The 9,672-nt window shown below is 41.4% G+C and overlaps 1 pseudogene; it reads left to right on the top strand.

The window, feature by feature from the left end:
- Nucleotides 1-4,661: 4,661 nt before the first annotated feature.
- On the top strand, nt 4,662-5,435 carry LOC101092348 (annotated as a pseudogene).
- Nucleotides 5,436-9,672: the final 4,237 nt, after the last annotated feature.

Consider the following 9,672-nt stretch of genomic DNA (forward strand, 5'->3'; position numbering starts at 1 on the left):
GCTGCTTTCAGAAGTTTCTCTTTATCCTTGTATTTTGCCAGTTTCACTATGATATGTCGTGCAGAAGATCGATTCAAGTTACGTCTGAAGGGAGTTCTCTGTGCCTCTTGGATTTCAATGCCTTTTTCCTTCCCCAGTTCAGGGAAGTTCTCAGCTATTATTTCTTCAAGTACCCCTTCAGCACCTTTCCCTCTCTCTTCCTCCTCTGGGATACCAATTATGTGTATATTATTTCTTTTTAGTGTATCACTTAGTTCTCTAATTTTCCCCTCATACTCCTGGATTTTTTTATCTCTCTTTTTCTCAGCTTCCTCTTTTTCCATAACTTTATCCTCTAGTTCACCTATTCTCTCCTCTGCCTCTTCAAGCCGAGCTGTGGTGGTTTCCATTTTGTTATGCATTTCGTTTAAAGCGTTTTTCAGCTCCTCGTGACTGTTCTTTAGTCCCTTGATCTCTGTAGCAAGAGATTCTCTGCTGTCCTGTATACTGTTTTCAAGCCCAGCGATTAATTTTATGACTATTATTCTAAATTCACTTTCTGTTATATTATTTAAATCCTTTTTGATCAGCTCATTAGCTGTTGTTATTTCCTGGAGATTCTTCTGAGGGGAATTCTTCCGCTTGGTCATTTTGGATAGTCCCTGGCGTGGTGAGGACCTGCAGGGCACTTCCCCTGTGCTGTGGTGTATAGCTGGAGTTGGTGGGCGGAGCCGCAGTCAGACCTGATGTCTGCCCCCAGCCCACCGCTGGGGCCACAGTCAGACTGGTGTGTGCCTTCTCTTCCCCTCTCCTAGGGGCGGGATTCACTATGGGGTGGTGTGGCCCGTCTGGGCTACTTGCACACTGCCAGGCTTGTGATGCTGGGGATCTGGCATATTAGCTGGGGTGGGTAGGCAAGGTGCACAGGGGCAGGAGGGGCAGGCTTAGATCGCTTCTCCTTAGGTGATCCTCTTCAGGAGGGGCCCTGTGGCAGCGGGAGGGAGTCAGATCCGCTGCCGGAGGTTTGGCTCCGCAGAAGCACAGAGTTGGGTGTTTGCGCGGAGCGAGCAAGTTCTCTGGCAGGAACTGGTTCTCTTTGGGATTTTGGCTGGGGGATGGGCGGGGGAGATGGCGCTGGCGAGCGCCTTTGTTCCCCACCAAACTGAGCTCTGTCATCAGGGGGCTCAGCAGCTCTCCCTCCCTTTGTCCTCCAGCCTTCCCGCTTTCCAAGCAGAGCTGTTAACTTATGACCTCCCAGACGCTAAGTCGCGCTTGTTGTGGGAACACAGTCCGTCAGGCCCCTCCGCTTTTGCAAGCCAGACTCGGGGGCTCTGCTTGGCTGGCGAGCAGCCCCTCCGCCCCGGCTCCCTCCCACCAGTCCGTGGAGCGCGCACCGCCTCGCCGCCCTTCCTACCCTCTTCCGTGGGCCTCTCATCTGCGTTTGGCTCCAGCGACTCCGTTCTGCTAATCCTCTGGCGGTTTTCTGGGTTATTTAGGCAGGTGTAGGTGGAATCTAAGTGATCAGCAGGACGCGCGGTGAGCCCAGCGTCCTCCTAAGCCGCCATCTTGCCGCTTCCAAAACGGATAGATTCCTTGATTTCTCTTTCTGCTTCTTCATTATTGGTGTATAGAAATGCAACCTATTTCAATACGTTGCTTTTATATCCTGAAACTTTGATGAATTCATGTATCAGTTCTAAGCAGCTTTTTGGCAGAGTCTTTTGGTTTTGCCACGTAGAATATCATGACATCTGCAAAGAGTGAAAGTTTGACTTTTTCTTTGTCAGTTTGTATGCCTTTTATTTCTTTTTGTTGTCTGATTGCTGAGGCTAGGACAGTGGTGAGAGTGGACTTCTCTGTCGTGTTTGTGAACTTAGGGGAAAGCTCTTGGTTTTTCCCCATTGAGGGTGATATTAGCTTCAGGCCTTTCACACATGGCTTTTATGATGTTGAGGTATATCCCTACTTTCTTGAGGGTTTTTATCAAGAAAGGATGCTGTATTTTGTCAAATACTTTATATGGTTCTTATCCTTTCTTTTGTTATCAATTATCAATTACATTGATTGATTTGTGAATAGTGAACCAGCCCTACATCCCAGGAATTAATCTCACTTGATCATGGTGAGTAATTGTTTTAATGTACTGTTGAATTCAATTTGCTAATATCTTGTTGAGAATTTTTGCACTTAGCTTCATCAGGGATATTGGCCTCTAATTTTCCTTTTTAGTGGGGTCTTTGCATGGTTTTGGAATCAAGGTAATGATGACTTTATAGAATAAGTTTGGAAGTTTTCCTTCTATTTCTATTTTTTGGAAGAAGCCGTCTATCCCAGAACTCTTATTTGTTGGGAGATTTTTGATAACTGATTTAGTTTCTTTGCTGGTTATGGGCCTGTTCACATTTTCTGTTTCTTTCTGTTTGAGTCTTGGCATTGTGTGAGTGTCTAGGAATTTGTCCATTTCTTCCAGATTGCCCAATTTATTGGCATATAATTGCTAATAATATTCTCTTACTATTGTTTCTATTTCTGCAGTGTTGGTTGTGATCTCTCCTCTTTCATTCTTGATTTTATTTATTCGGGTCCTTTCCTTTTTCTTTTTGATAAATCTGACTAGGGGTTTATCAATTTTGTTCTTTGACAAAAAAACTGATTTCATTGATCTGTTCTACTTTTTTTAAATTTCACTATCATTGATTTCTGCTCTGGTCTTTATTATTTCCTATCTTCTGCTGGTTTTGTGCTTTCTTTGCTGTTCTTTTTCCAGCTCTTTTAGGTGTAAGATTAGGTTGTGTATTTGAGACCTATCTTTCTTTAGGAAGACTTGGATTACTATGTACTTCCCTCTTTTGACCACCTTTGCTGCATCCCAGAGGTTTTGGACTTTCGTGTTTTCATTTTCATTGACTTCCATGTACTTTTTAATTTTCCTTTTTAATTTCTTGGTTAACCCATTCATTCTCTAGTAAGATGTTCTTCAATCTCCAAGTATTCATGTTCTTTACAAATTTTTTCTTGTGGTTGATTTTGAGTTTTATAGTGGTCTGAAAATATGCAAGATATGATCTCAATCTTTTTATACTTGTTGAAGGCTGATTTGTGACCCAGTATGTGATCTACTCTGGAGAATGTTCCATGTGCAGTCAAGAAATATGTATATTCTGCTGCTCTAGGATGAAATGTTCTAAATATATCTGTTAAATCCTTCTGGTCCAGTGTGTCATTCAAAGCCGTTGTTTCCTTGTTGATTTTCTGCTTATTGATATGTCCGTTGTTGTAAGGGGGATGTTGATGTCCCCTTCTCTTATGGTATTATTATCAAAGAGTTTCTTTATATCTATGATTAATTGATTTATATATTTGGGTGTTTTCCACATTTGTGCATAAATATTTATAATTGTTAGATATTCATAATTAAGGTGCCCTTCTTCATTTCTTGTTACAGTCTTTATTTTAAAATTATTTTGTCTGATATAAGTATGGCTACTCCAGATTTCTCTTGAAGACCATTAACATGTTCCATCCCTTTACTTTAAATCTACAGGTTTCTTTAGGTCTAAAATGTGTCTCTTGTAAGCAGCATTTATATGGGGCTTGTTTTCTTATCCATTCTGAGCCCTATGTTTTTTGATTGGATCACTTAGTCCATTTACATTTAGAGTGAGTACTGAAAGATATGAATTTGGTTCCAGTGTGTTGCCTGTGGAGTTGGTATTTCTTGTGATGTTCCCTGGTCCTTTGTAGTGTTTGTTGCTTTTGGGGTTTTTTGTTTGTTTGTTTTGTTTTGTCTTTTGTCCACTCAAAGAATGCCCCTTAAAATTTCTTACAGGACCTGTTTAGTGGTCACGAACCCCTTAAGTTCTTGTTTGTCTGGGAAAATCTTTATCCCTCCCCTCTATTTTGAATGACACCGTTGCTGGATAAAGAATTCTTGGCTGCATATTTTTCTGAATATATCCTACCACCACTTTCTGGACTGCCACGTTTCTGTGGATAGGTCTGATGCTGATCTGTCTTCCCTTGTAGGTTAAGGATGTTTTTCCCTTCCTGCTTTCATAATTTCCTTGTCTGTGTATTTTGTGAGTTTGACTATCATATGCCATGGTGATGTTTGGTTTTTGTTGAATCTATTTGGAGTTCTCTGTGGCTTTTGGATTTCGATGTCTGTGTCCTTCCCCAGATTAGGAAATTTTTCTGGTATGATTTGCTCACATCAACCTTCTGCCCCCTTTTCTCTCTCTTCATCTTCTGGGACTCCTAGGATTTGGATGTGAATCCTTTTTAATAAGTCAGAGTGTTCTCTAGGTCTTGTATCATGTTCTTTTGCCTTTGTTTCCTTCTTTTTTTCTGCTTCATTATTCTCCATAATTTTATCTTCTATAGTTGCTGATTCACCGCTCTGCTTTGTTCATCCTACCTATTGTGGCATCCATTCAGGATTGCTTCTTAGTTATAGCATGTTTAATTTTGGCCTAACTAGATTGTATTTCTTTTATCTTGCACAATGGGATTCTCTGGTGTCTTCTATGCTTTTTTAACCCTAGCCAGTAGTCTCATTATATTGGTTCTAAATTCTAGTTCAGACATCTTACTTATCTGTGTTGATTAAGTCCCTGTCACTTCTTCCTATTCTTTCCTTGGGGTGAATTCCTTTATTTTGCCAGTTTGGAAGAGGAAAAAAATTAATAAAATAAAAAAACTTAAGAAATTAAAAACAAAACAAAAAATCAAATAAAAAAAAGTTAGATCCCATGTGTGTTTCTGTCTGCTTGCTGAAAGAAGCTTGATAGGTGTGGTGATGCATTAAAGTTCTAAGAGGGAGGTGCTGGTGGCAGGACTGGATCTAGAAGAATCTTCTGCTGACCCTCAACTTTTCCTGGAAACATGGACCATTCCCACCATAAGGGGACAAGCCATATGGCTGAACAACAGTACAACAGTGCCTTCTCACCACCACCACCTGACCACTTCAGCACACTACTCTCATGGTGGGGGAATAGGCAACATGATGATGCCTATGACCTTCTACTTTGGCTTTAAGAATGTGGAACTACTGTTTTCTGGTTGGTGGTCAATACAGCTTGAGAAATGGCAGGAGCTTTCTTGGCAGTGTTTTTACTAGCAATTTTCTATGAAAGACTCAAGATAGCCTGAGAAAGCCTGCTGCATAAGTCACAAGTCAGCATCTGCTACAATTCCATGCCTGTACCAGGACCAAAAGGAGACATCCTTATGGGGACACACAGACTGTTGGACAGCAGATGCTGAGCTTTCCTTGTCTCCTGCAAACAGTGCTGCATGTCATCCACGTGGTCATCAGCTATTTCCTCATGCTTATCTTCATGACCTACAATGGATACCTCTGCATTGCAGTAGCAGCAGGGGCCGGCACAGGATAACTTCTCTTCAGCTGGAAGAAGGCAATGGTGGTGGACATCATAGAGCATTGCCATTAATGTTAAACTCCATGGTGCAGCCTTATTGATTGCAGTGGGAAGTAGTTCAAGACTGAAAGACAGGATCCCTACTCCAATCTTCCCTTCTTGCTACTTATTTCCTTACACACACACGTGAGAGCTTTTGGTCTCTGAGCTACGGTGATAACCTTCCTGTTTTTTTTTTCTAATGACCTGAGACTTCCTCAGACAAGATTCCCTCAGAATCTCTCCTCCATCATCATCTTAGATCCAAGTTATATGTTCTTGTCCAAGCCAAATAGCTTTCTATTCAAGGACTTGATAACCTACTTCATTTTTTAGTCTTCTGTTTTTATTTTGTTAACAGATAATATATGAATTTGGTGGGTTCCTCCTGGGTTGGTGATGGAAAGAGATTCACTTCAGCTAGGATTGATGGGAGCTGAGGGAAATTCTTACCCAAATAAACCCAGAACCCAAACTTAACATTTGAGAGTGACTTCCCGCCTTTGGATTTGATAAGTGTGAGATACATTGTGCCTTTCCCTAGGTGTGATGTGTTGCACCAAAATCTTTACAGTGTGCAGAAGGGTGGTTTGAGACTAAATACAGGGCTGGAGCTCACAGAAGTGTGCATTATTAGGGGGCTGACTCATTAACTTGTGTTCCTACTTAACATTTTGATTAGAATGAACTTGTCCAACAACAACAACAAAAGAGATGACAACCAATTTGAGAAAATAGAATAGATATTTTAAAATAAAACCACTGATATTCTTAAAAAAAGAAAGAAGATTGACAGAATAGAGAAAAGAGGGAAAGGAAAGAAGAAGAAAAAGTAAGAAAAAATTTAAAAATTTCTTTAATAAAATAGAATAAAGAAAATGAAGTAGAAAATAAAGAAAATGAAAAGAAAATGAAGAGAATGAATTTTAAAAAATTTTAAAAAAATAAAAAAATTATTCTCCTTCAAGGAAAAAAGAAAAGAAAGAAAAAAGAAAACAATTTAAGCAAAAACAGAAACAAAGAAAATAAACAAATAAGTGAATGAGCAAGCAGAATAAAATTGGAATTAAGTTACCTCCAGTTTCCCAGAACTGAAACTATGAAGCTCTCTATATTCTGTACACTAAATGGGTGGAGTGACATGCTGTTCTTCTGGGGGATGTGCTTGGAGGGCACAGTTGGGCAGGGCTTGGTGTAACAACTCTATTCTCTACTAGGTGGTTCTGGTTAGCTTATTGGGGTGGAGCAGTGTTGGTAGCCCTGCTATTAAGCACCCCTCCTTTGTCTCGAGCCTCTATCTACTCCCTGCCTCTACCCTGTCTGTGTCCAATCTGTCCGCCTACCAGGCAGCACCTCCCTCCAGAGTTTTGCCTCAGATGGTGTTGTGTTTTAAAACCCCACACTTCAGAGACCCCTGGGGCTTGGACCTGAGACCACTCTCTGGGGGAAGGTCTTGCTGAGCAATGGCTGGGTGCCGGCTTGCCCTAGAAAACATTCGTGCAGTCATGTAGCAACAGATAATCATAGATTATGGCAAATCACAACACATAACCTGTGCCAGGTTTTGAAGCACACTTATGTCTTTGTCCTAATACCAGGAGACATGGCTGCTTTCCAGGGTCCACTGGGACCTTTGCCTGCAAGGAGGCCATATGTCCTCTACCAAATGCACTTCAAGCAGGGGAACTGCTTCTCCCCGTGTGGCACACGGATCCCTCAGACCCTACTACCTTCACGTGGGGATTCACCCTACTTCCTCCCCACAACACTGCCAGGCACTGAGCTCTGAAACTTCAGATTCTGCGCTCCACTGTTTATAGAATCCTGGTGGTATTGAAATCTTCTTTCTCCCCATCAATGGCTTTGGGGAATAGATTTCTTGTTCAGTTCCCTGTGATTGTTTTCACTCTTTCTCTTTCTCTCCAGGAACTTTCAGGGGGGAGTGCTTTCCTTGCACTATCCCAATGTGCTGCACTCTCCCCCTTTCTCTTTCTCTCTCTGTCTTCTCTCATCAAAAATGACTCCCTACCCTCCAAGGCTTTTCTCTCCACCAGTTCACCTCTCTGCATTGCATACCTGCTGAGTTCTGAGGCTCAAGTTATGCAGATTTTTGTGCTAATCCTCAGATCAATTTCCTAGGTGTTCAAAATGGTTTGGTGCTGATCTAGCTGCGTTTCAGAGATGAGACAAGCTCAGGGTCTCCATGATGCTCTGCCATCTTAACTCCTCCCCTCCCTCCCCTCACTTTCAATATGCAAGTGTCTTTAGGTTTAAAATGAGTCTCTTGTAGGCAACATATAGATAAATATTATGTTTTTAAATCCATTTTGATACCCTTTGTCTTTTGATTGTAGCATTCAGTCCATTGACATTCAGAGTTATTATTGAAAGATATGGATTTAGTGCCATTGTGTTATCTGTAGAGTTGATATTTCTGGTGATATTCTCTGGTCCTTTGTAGTCCTGTTGATTTAGTCTTTTTTCTTCTCCACTCAGAGAGTCCCCCTTAAAATTTCTTGCAGGGCTGGTTTGGTGGTTCCAAACTCCTTTAGATTTTGTTAGTCTGGGAAAGTGTTTATCTCTTCTATTCTGAATGACAGCCTTGCTGGATAAAGGATTCTTAGCTACATATTTTTCCTATTCAGCACATTGAATAGTTTCTGCCATTCCCTTCTCATCTGCCAGGTTTCAATGGACAAGTCTGCTCCTAACCTTATGTGTCTGCCCTTGTAGATTAAGGACTTTTTGTCCCTAGCTGCTTTCAGAATTCTCTCTTTACCTTTCTATTTTGCAAGTTTCATTATGATATGTCATGGTGTTGACCTGTTTTTATTGATTTTGAAGGGAGTTTTCTGTGCCTTTTGGATTTGGATGCCTGTTTCCTTCCCCAGATTAGGGAAGTTCTCAGGTATAATTTGTTCAAATAACATTCTGCCCCCTTTGCTCACTCTTCTTATTCTTGTTTTGCTTTTTCAGTTCCCACTGTCACCATACCCAGTTTATTTTGCATCTCAGTTGCATCTCATAGCATTTTAAAATTCAGCCTGACTAGTTCTTAGGTCTTGGATCTCTGAAGCAAGGGTTTCTCTGGTGTCTCCTATGCTTTTATCAAGCCAGCTAGTAGTAGTTTTATGACTGTTATTCTAAATTCTTGTTCAGATATATTGCTTACATCTGTTTTGAGCAAGTCCCTGGCTGTGATTTCTTCCTGACCTTTCTTTTGAGAAGAATTCCCCCATTTTGTCATTTTGGCTAAGTTTCTGTCTTTTGGGTGTTTTAATTTTTAAAAAATATTTATTTATTTTTGAGAGATTGAGCGTGAACAGGGGGAGGGGCAGAGAGAGAGAGGGGGAGAGGGAGAAACAGAATCCGAAGCCGGCTCCAGGCTCTGAGCTGTCAGCACAGAGCCCTGTGGAGTTATTTTTAAAGAGTGTATTGTAATCCCTGGGAAAGTGAGTGGGGCAATTACTGAAATGTCAGGGATGTTTTGGTCTCAAAGCTGTCAAACATGATAGCATTATGAGAACAGAGCTCCATGATCCCCCAGAAGCCAGTTAGGGACCCATTGTAATTTTCTGGAAGTGCACTTCTTTTCTGAATGCTTTCACATAAACACCAGATGTGTGTTTGGTTTATGTCTGGAGGTTCTTTGTGTTTTCTTCCAATACTTTGACATTCTTTGATGTTTATACCTGGCAAATATGAAATGAAGACTATGTACATTTTGCTGCTGCTGCTGCTGTTTTTGCTGGCAGAGGCAACCCTGCACATCTGCTCAAAGTGCCTGAGAACTTTTTCTTCATTGTGTGGCTACAGAGCCTGACACAGGGCTCGAATCCATGAGCTGCAAGATCATGACATGAGCTGAAGTTGGATGCTTAACTGACTGAGCCACCCAGATGCCTCTGTCTTTTGAGTGTTTTAAGAGCTTGTTATGTTTCCTGCACCTGAGGGTACTACTACATTAAGAAGGGGTCATACACTGTCCAGGGCTTGGCACTCCAGGAAGTGTTTCTGCTGTATGTTTTGTGCACTCGGCTGTTGTGTTTTGGCTTATCTCCCCTATTGGTCAGTCCTCTGCCGAGCTCCTCTTTGCTACAGTGGGGGAGTATTTGGACCTTTAACTGAGAGTACTTTGATTTGTTGAAGTAACCATGGAGAAAAAGGGGAGAGGAAACCTGACCCCCAGAAAAGAGAAAGGGAAAGGGAACAAAAAAACCCACAAAAACAAAACAGAGAATAAAAAAACTGTAAGAGTGAATCTGCAGAA

Source organism: Felis catus, chromosome A3 (assembly GCF_018350175.1).
Source record: "Felis catus isolate Fca126 chromosome A3, F.catus_Fca126_mat1.0, whole genome shotgun sequence".
In the NCBI taxonomy this organism is placed as follows: domain Eukaryota; kingdom Metazoa; phylum Chordata; class Mammalia; order Carnivora; family Felidae; genus Felis; species Felis catus.